Below are 9,980 nucleotides of genomic sequence, written 5' to 3'. Positions count from 1 at the left end.
GGGTCAGCCAAATTAGTAAGGGAATGGTAGGTATTGTGGCAACAAATCAAAAGATGATACAGGTTCGAATGCAACAGAAGTTTATGGCTTGCTCATGTGATGGACTTCCCTGGTTGGCAGGTGGCTCTCTTTTAAGCATTCATCTAGGGAATCAGATTTATTGCCTCCTGCAATTCTGCCTTCTTTAAAACATGACTTCAAGGTAATTGTGCTCAACTCATCAAGGTGGGGAAGAAAAAGGCATGGAAGTTATGGGCATATTTTATGGGCTGTTTTAGTCAGCTATTTCACCACTGTGACTAAAAAAACCTGACCAGAACAACTGTAAAGGAGGAAAGGTTTATTTAGGGACTCATGGTTTCAGAGGTCCTAGTCCATAGAAGGCTGGCTCCATTCCTTGGGGCTGGAGAAGAGTGTGACAAAGGGAAGCAGCTCACATGGTGATCAGGAAGCAGAGAGAGAGGGACTCCACTTGTCAGATACAAATATATATCCCAAAGCCGCATCCCCAATAACCACTTCCTCCAGACACACCACACCTGCCTCCATTTACCACTCAGTTCAACCCATCAGGGATTAATTCATTCATTAGGTTAAGGCTATAACCCAATCATTTCTCCTCTGAATCTTTTCTTTCTTTTCTTTTTTTTTTTTTAACAGCAAAAGGACAAACTTCATTGAGCCCAACAGGACTAATTCTCTTTGTCCTGCACAGACTTGGTTCCACAGAGTTGCCCAGTCCGGTGGGCAGCAATGAGACCCACTTTGCAGCCAGCAGGAGCATTTCAGCGGATGGTAGAGGGTTTGCCAACATGCTGATGGTTATCTCCTCCGAAGGGATGTTCCACAGGATTCATGGCCACACCGCCTACACGTGGCCAGCAGTTGCTCTTTGCCTTGTACTTGTGGTAGGCACGGTCAGCTTTCAAGATAGGTTTGTCAATCTGGCTACCTCCAGCCACCACACCAACAACAGCTCTGTTGACTGAAGAAATGACCTTCTTGGAGCCAGAGGGCAGCTTCACACGGGTCTTCTTGGTCTCAGGATTGTGAGAGATGACCGTCGCATAGTTACCGGAGGCGCAGCCAGCTTGCCCGGGTCCCCAGGCTTCTCCTTCAGGCAACACACAAATACTTATAAGATCTCAGTGTTTGAGGCAGCACTGTTACTCTGTGGACTCTCATTGAAGCAATAGTCAGCTAATTGTGTTTACTTCTTTTCAAAAGAAATAGTAAGTTAGAGTTCTTCTTCATTCTATAATCATTCTGTTGCTTTTTTAAAATTTATTTATTTGTTTTTTATTTTTACAGACTGCATTTTGATTCATTGTACACAAATGGGATACAACTTTTGGTTTCTATGGTTGTGCATGATGTAGATTCATACTATATGTGTAATCATACATGTACGTAGGGTAATGATGTCTGTCTCATTCCACCATTTTTCTTACCCCCAACCCCTCCCCACTCTCATTTCCCTCTATGTAATTCAAAGATCTTCCAATTCTTCTTACCCGCCCCCTATGACCCTCATCACGTATCATCATCCACTTATCAGGGAAAACAGTCGGCCTTTGGTTTTTTTTGGATTGGCTTATTTCACTTAGCATGATATTCTCCAATTCCATCCATTTACCTGCAAATGCCATAATATTATTCTTCTTTATGGCTGAATAATATTCCATTGTGTATATATACAACATTTTCTTTATCCATTCATCTGTTGAAGGGCATCTAGTTTCCACAATCTAACTATCCATATTAGTAAAATGAAATTAACCTCTATCTCTCACCCTGCATAAAACTCAACTCAAAATGGATCAAGGTCCTAGGAATTAGACCAGAGACCCTGTACCAAATAGAAGAAAAAGTAGGCCCAAATCTTCATCATTTTAACTTAGGACCACACTTCCTTAACAAGACCCCCAAAGCACAAGAAATCAAAGGAAGAATCAATAAATGGGATGGACTCAAACTAAAAAGCTTTTTCTCAGCAAAGGATACAATCATTAATGTGAAAAGGGAGCCTACAGAGTGGGAGAAAATCTTTTCCACACACACTTCAGATAGAGCACCTATCTCCAAAATTTATAAAGAACTAACAAAATTTTACGCCAAAATACAAAGAACCCAATCAATAAAAGGGACAAGGAACTGGACAGACACTTTACAGAAGAAGACACATAGGCAATTAATAAACATATGAAAAAATGTTAACATCTCTAGTAATTAGAAAAATGCAAATTAATACAGCTCTCATATTTTATCTTACTCCAATTAGAATGGCTATTATCAAGAACACAAGCATTAATTGATGTTGGCATGGATGTGGGAAAAAAGGCACACATTGCTGGTAAAGTTGCAAATTGGTGCACCCACTCTGGAAAGCAGTTTGGAGATTCCTCAGAAAACTTGGAATGGACCCACCTTTTGACCCAGTTATCCCACTCCTTGGTTTATACCCAAAGGACTTCAAATCAGCATACTACAGTGATACAGCCACATCGATGTTTGTAGCAGCTCAATTCTGTTGCTTTTTAAAAATCTAATAATAGGAATTTTTCATTAATCCAGGCCCATCATACTAAATCTTTCAAGCAATTATCTATTTTGTTAGATAACTTGGTAGCATTCACATATTTAATAATTCTCCTTTTCCCTTTAGCAGAGACATCATATACAGAGAAGCGTACAATATGTATTATATAATAATATTGCTATTATATACTACTAACTCTCACATTCTTAGTGTTAATGTTTTTTTTTTTTTCTGGGTACTCAGCTTAAGTTTTTTACATTCAGTTTTTAAAATTTCATAGCAATCTCATTGTTAGATGTTATTACCTTCACTTTAAAAATGAGAAAATGGGCCGAGAGTTTAGGTCACAGGTAGAGCACTTGCCTAGTATGTGTGAGTCCCCGAGTTCAATCTAGTACTATAAATAAATAAATAAATAAATAAATAAATAAATAAATAAATAAATAAATATTTTGCCCAAGGTCACATGACTAGCCTTTTTCAGAGTTGTGGTTCAAACCTAGGGAAGGGCATGGTGACGTATTGGGGAATGAAATCTACCAAATTATGCTATGTACATGTACAAATGTACCTCAATGAATCATATATATGTGTATAATGCACTAATTGAAATAATAAATAAGAATAGAAGGCAGATGAGAAGAAGAGAGAAAGTAGATGGGGGGAGGGAAAGAGGGAGGGAAAAGGAAAGTAACCAGGAAATGAGATTGGTTGAATTATTTTAGGTACATGTATGAATATGACATAATGAATCCTAACATTTTGTGTATAATTATAAAGCACTAAATTTTTTAAAAGATTAATTTTTAATTGTTTTTCTATGTCACCTTCTACGTAGGCAAAATTTTTGATTAGAAAGTCAAAATAGAGAAAGGGCAAATTTGACAAATGTAATCAGGGAAGATTTTTATGGAAGATTTGTTCTGACCCTACACAAGGTGAGGGTTAGATAGACAGAAAGGTACTAAGGGGCAGGTTTATTATGTACTGCATTTTCTCCAAGAAGATAGCACACTTCTATACAGAACAATATTGTAATCCTTTGAAACAGAAAGGGACGGTAAAAATGAAGACCCTGAGGTGTAGAAACTTGGGTCTTATATTAAACCTCTGCAATGGGGACCAAGTGACCTGAGCCTCTTCCAGACATATTTATTGGCAGATTTTTTTCTTTTTATATATGCACAATTTTATAGCACTACTTCAGGCAACTTAAGTATCTACAACTGAGTCTAGGAATGAATCCTATATGAAGCCACCTAAAAAAGTTTCATTTTAGGATGTCCTGGCAGGAAAACCTGCTCATTTCTAGAGCTATATCTCTCCCTGCTGGAAGGTAATGGAATTACAATAAATTCACAAGGGTCACTTGGGTAGGATAACAATTATATTGGCTATAAAATCTTTCAGCTAATTATAGGAAAGAAGAAAAAAATCACCACCACCACCAACAACAAATAATAAGTTTCCTGAAGTTATTTTTCCTTATCACAGTGTATTGATTTCTTTCCCACAGAGAACTATACAGTTTATCTGCATGCACTAATAGGAGCATTGATTGGAAAACATCAATACTATGCCATTTAAGGGCTATTGCCCTTCTCAAAAACATTCTGAGTATCACCTTACTTTGTGGTATGTATTCAATGAAAGGCTAAACATCTGAAATGTTATTGACATCAACTCTAGAAAAAAGGAATGTGAAAGGATGAATCAATCTTAGAGAAATTTTAAAACATTTCCATGGATACAGATCATTCACACACAAAATCCATACATCATAAATATAACAGTATTGATTACATTTTAAATTTTCATTGCAGTTAATGTATATTGGTCTGTGACTTTTATAAATAATTTTTTCTAATCCCTGATAAAAGCATAGGCTTAACATAGCTTCAGTCTCTTAGTTCAGAAATAGACCTGAAGATTTACCTGTTTCAAAATCACCAATGTCCCCTTTGAGAATAAAAGCTGGAGTTGTAGATAGCATGCAGTATTTTCATCACATTAGTTATTTATGGTAATACCCAAAACAAATTTAGGTGTTTTAAAAGTGCAAATTACTCTGTATCTGAGGGAAGGGAGAACTAAGAATCAAATCATAGTAGCTTTAAAAAACTACTTAATTTATTCCACAGTTATGGGAAGGGAATGAACAGCTGGTAAATATTCTGTGAGTCCTAAATTTGGTTAGGACTTTAAATCTGCTTTTGTCGAAGTAAGTGTTATTTTCCCTATTCACAGAGGATGTTATGGTTTGAGTATCCCCTCTAAAACTCATGCTGAAGTTGAACTGCCATTCTAACAGTGTTGAGAGACAAGACCTTTAGGAGGTGGTTGGATCACAAGGGCCCTGGCCTTATGAATGAATTGATTCCGTTGTTAATAGAATGAGTTCCTAATGAAAAGGAGAATTCCACCCAGTTTTCTCTGTCTTCTGGTGCTTGCTTGCCCCTCAACCTTGAAAAGACACAGGTCTTCTCAGGTGCCTCTGCTGTGCTCTTGACCTTATCAGCCTCTTGAAACTGCAAGCCAAATAAACTCTTTTAAAAAATAAATTACCCAGCATATGAAATTTTGTTGTAGCCTTAGAAAATAGACTGAGATAGAAGGGGGGAGAGGCATTTAAATAACTTGCCTAGGTTCGTATTGCAAGTAAGATGCTTACCTGCTAGGACTGGCCCCCAATACTCATCTTTTCCACTGATTCATTTATGTCCATATTGTATAAGTCAGGGTTCTCCAGAGAAACAGACCAAAAAGATAGATGTAGATGCAGATATAAATATAGGCATAGACAGACAGATAGCAGGAGATTTAATATAGAACTTGGCTCACACAATCATGGAGCAAAGAAGTTCCATACTGCCATCTGCAAGCTGGACAACCAGGAAAGCCAGCACTATGATTCTGCTGGAATATCTGAGAGCCAGAGCAGGCCACTAATGGAAGACTCCAGAGTCCGAAGGCCCAAGAACCAGAAGCTCCCTTCTCCTAGGTCAGGAGAAGATGTATGTCCCGTTTAAAAAAGAGCAAATTTGCCTTTCCTCTACCTTTTGTTCTATCTGTCCCACAATGGATTGGATAATGTCCCATCAATTTTGGTGAAGATGATCTTTACTCAGTCAACCAATTCAAATGCTAATCTATTGTGGAATCATCCTCACAGACAAACCTAGAAATAATGTTTTATCAGCTATCAGCATCCTTTAGCTTATTCAAGCTGACTCATAAAATTAACCATCACATACACTCTTCATTTTAGCAATAAAGGAAAATGCTTAACAAAAATGAAATCACCCAAATATACTTGAATGTGTTGTCTTCTATTTATAATACCTATCAACTTATAAATAATTTTACATACATTATTTCATTTGTTTTTCACAACAATCCCAAGAGAAAGAGTTACAGTGATTCTATTTTTTTCTTTTTATGGTTCAGGAGACTGAACTTGGACATGCTGAATTGCCTGACCATTGAGTTCCTTTGGATGTGTGATTTTTATAGGCTCAAAGGGAGAAGGTAATTGTCACACCAATAATTTCCCCTCTAATTACCATCCTTCCAAACTTGTCAGAGCTTTCTGTGCTAGGCACAAAGCAGGAGGACAATGCATATGCAGTCACAGTGGATTTTACCCCTGCATCTTGCTACTCCTTGATTCAGAACCTCAAAACCTTATACAGAAAGACGTATTATGTGCTAACACAGTATCTGCTGTATGTGAAATAGTTACCTTTTAACGACTACAGATTAGTGATACCTGGCAAGATATGAATTCTAAGCTAAGTGTGAAAATAGTAAGTTTAAGTTTTTGAAATTGTTTCAAAATGATCACCAACTACATTTTTGAGTTCCCATTCTACTCTGAGATATGTGTTTTCAATGATATTGATAATTAGTCAATGACTCTACCCATACTAAATGGAAGACATGATGTGATGGAGGGACCACATTTGCCACTTGCAAGTTGTTACTCATGGCAGGTTAATCTTTCCTGATTATTTCTTTGCTTAAAAATTGAGCCTGGTAATGCCCATTTCTTGGGGTTTTAGTGAGGAATAAACAATAATGCATGTAAAGGACTGCAAAAAATGCACTGCACACAGTAGGAGCTCAGAAACAGGGATATTTATGAAACAAATTTTTTGAGTTGTCTCAGAGAATTATATTTTAAAGGGGGAAACAAACTCCATTAAAAGCATTAATGGAAAAGCTATTTAAATATATCTCTTTTCTAGCAATGTATAGGCATAACCCAATGACATATTTTAGTGTTAAAAGACAATATGACACTTAATTTTTTTCTACAATGGAAAGAAAACTAAGTTCAGAGAAAAACGTAGTCCTGGTTCTGTCATTTAACATATCTGTGATTTGAGGAAGCCATGCATGGTTTTTTTGCATTTCAGTGTTCTCTTCAACAAAAAGGGATTATCTAGCTTTGATATTTCTTATCTTGGTGGTTATGAAAACAAATTAGCTTCTGAATATGAATGGTGTTTTTTTTTTCTTTCTGTATCGAGTTATTAGATAAATCTATCCATGCATAGCATCAATTTCTGGGAACCATCCATGGAGTCTCCTTCACCACTTATTGAATCTCAAATCCAGAACAGTGTCTAGTTGACACCTTACTTTAACATAAAAATGGCAGGTTGTTTTGAACTTAGTATTTCTACAGTATTTTTCTCTTGAAAGCTCTTGGATGTTACAGTCCTTCCCATTAAATCCACCATGTTTAAAACTGCTGTTGGAGGAGGAATTCACTGACTTGGAATCAGCACCCTTCTTGGGCTGGCACTGACACTATAAACTTCTGAGAGGGCTTTTGTTCTGGAGATGGCCAAGCAATCTTTCAGTTCCAGGAGTGACAGTCTAGATTGAATTAGCTTTGGTTCTTCCATTACTAATTAGATGGTGCAGCAGTCCTGCCTCAGGGCACAAAGGCATCGATTCAGTTTCTGTAATAAGTCTAATGAAGTGCCTTCACCATGTTTCAGGATGCCAATTCTCTAAAAATTGCCCTGAAATGTAGATCTTAAAAAATACTAGAACTTGACAACCAATTTACAGACACAATAGAAAACAAGAAAAAGTTACATTGATATTTAAAGGCTATGCTTACATTTTCTCCAACCCTAGGTTTGAAAGTGACCTTGACATGTTAACTAATTTATCCCACAGATTCCATCGTCGACTAAAATGGAATTGTCCTAGGAGTCAGAATCTATTCTAAATTTCTAAATGCTGAAAGTACCATAATTGTTTTGTATCAATACACATTTAGCTACCAAGTGGTTTTCGCTATTCTCATTACTATAAAACACTACTTTTCTTCATAAATGAATATCACCCGTTTGCCAAATACTGTCTCCATCCAAGAAACTTCCACAGTAAGGACAACCAGATATACAGAAAATGAAAAAAAAAAAATTAATGGGGTGCTATAAAATTCTCAATATAAACGTTTATTTTATATAGTATTATATATTTTGCAGAGCATTCTCATATCCAGTTTCTTATGAGAAGGAATCTGCAGTGAAGTTCATGGACCTGGAACACTAGGCTGAGGGAAAACTATTAAGGAAGAGACATTAAGGAGATATAAGTGCAGAATTCACAGCACTGAGGAGTTGAAAGGACTCTTATATTTTTTACCAACTCTGTCCTCTCTCCTAGTTAGAAATCAATTTTGCATGCCTAAGTGGTAATCTCCCAGCTCCTCCTGGATGAGCATGTCTCTGATGCAGGGACATGTCCAAGGTTAGGAGGCAGTGCTGTCCATCATTGAATGGCTCCATCTGCTAGGACATACTTTGCTATATTTAGCTGAAATCTTCCTTTTGTAACTCTTTTTGCTTCTGCATTTGCATGTGGTGACAAGCATACAAGTCTGTTCTTGACTTACATGACAGTTATTTAAAATTTAAGGACTAGAAATACAGCTCCACTGTATAAATCTACTCCATGTTAAATAGTCCAGTACCTTCAACAATGGTCACGGCTTGATTTTCACATCCCAAGTCCTCCCCATGTGGGTTTGTCTTGGGATCAACAGTAGCTCCTTGCTATTTAACAAGTGGTCTGTGTCCCCAAAATAGTAGTATAACCTGGGAGCTTGCTAGACATGCAGACGTTCAGGTCCTGGGTCAGTCCTACTAACAAAGATGACTTTTATGAATGATAATGTTTGAGAAGGTCTGTTCTAGTTTGTTATATAGTATCTTAAAATACGTCAATTAGAACTGTGTAAATTCTGTCAGCAGTGTCCCAGGTGAGATCATTTCCCTTGTGCTGTATATATATATATCGTATATTTGCATTAAAATCTCCTATCATCTACTTTTTGTTTCAGTGAATGTCTTACAAACTAAAACCTTCTAAGTTTATCAACAGGAATAAGATCTAGATCTTTTCACACAGACTATTGCTATTCAGCTTTTCTTCTTTTTCTGATTGCACAATATTCCACAGCCATATATGAGAATATGCACATAATGTTGAACTTTATTGTGCCAGGTAGAGTCAACCTTTTTTATCTTTTTGGGCTAATTCTGAACCTTTATTTTGTCAACTATAATGTTTTATCTCCCAGTTCGTAGCCTTTTTAAAATGGATGAGCATGTCTCTCTGGTAAGGCACTGGTAAAAATGGGAAACTTAGCAAGGTTAAGGGCAGAATCTAGTAATGTGCTTCTAGAAACTTCCTTCAGAGAAACACATCAGGTTCTGCAAATATTTCCTGGACACAAACATTTGTTGAAAATTGTCCTGTGCTACCTACCTATCTAGAAGTCAAAGACTCTAGAAGTCCACCATCTCATCAGATTCTGGATCCCCAGTTAATGCAAGGATGCCTCTTGCCAGGGCTTCAGTCTCTTCATTAGACTAACTATGGGAACAGAGTCCATGTCTGTGTGCCCTGAGGCAAATCTGCTTTGCCACCTAATTAGTGATGAAAGAACCAAAGCTAATTTAATCTAGTCTGTCACTCTCTAGACTGAGGAATTATTCCTGACACCAGACATTGTGAGAACACAGCTTTCTCTTGATAGTAACAGAAAGGACAGCCAACACCACAAGATTTTTATGTTTCCTGATGAGTTCATTGAATCAAAGGGCAAATATGACCTACTAAAATGTATATGCTGGAGGGAGATAAAGCAAATCCATAAGATGCAATGCATATAGTAATCTTTTAATGACAGCATATGATAATATTAAGACTATGATTTCTAACTAATTTTGTATTAGTGGACTCATCAGTTAGAATTGATGTATTGCTATTTTAAATACCCCAAGTTAGCAATCTAAAGCAAATTTAGATAAACATTTTTTTTTAAATCTAGCTCCAAAATGGAAATTTTTAAAAAATGACTAGTTGGGTCCTTGATGTATTTTTTATTCAATGACCTTGGAACTGATTTGTCTCA

At 36.7% G+C, this 9,980-nt stretch overlaps 1 pseudogene; it reads right to left on the bottom strand.

Moving 5' to 3' along the window:
• Positions 1-692: 692 nt before the first annotated feature.
• Positions 693-4,532, bottom strand: LOC124959654 (60S ribosomal protein L8-like; annotated as a pseudogene).
• Between the last annotated feature and the right edge of the window lie 5,448 nt (positions 4,533-9,980).

The sequence above is a fragment of the Sciurus carolinensis genome, chromosome 11 (assembly GCF_902686445.1).
Source record: "Sciurus carolinensis chromosome 11, mSciCar1.2, whole genome shotgun sequence".
NCBI classification, from domain to species: domain Eukaryota; kingdom Metazoa; phylum Chordata; class Mammalia; order Rodentia; family Sciuridae; genus Sciurus; species Sciurus carolinensis.
This window is presented reverse-complemented; position numbering and strand designations above follow the sequence as displayed.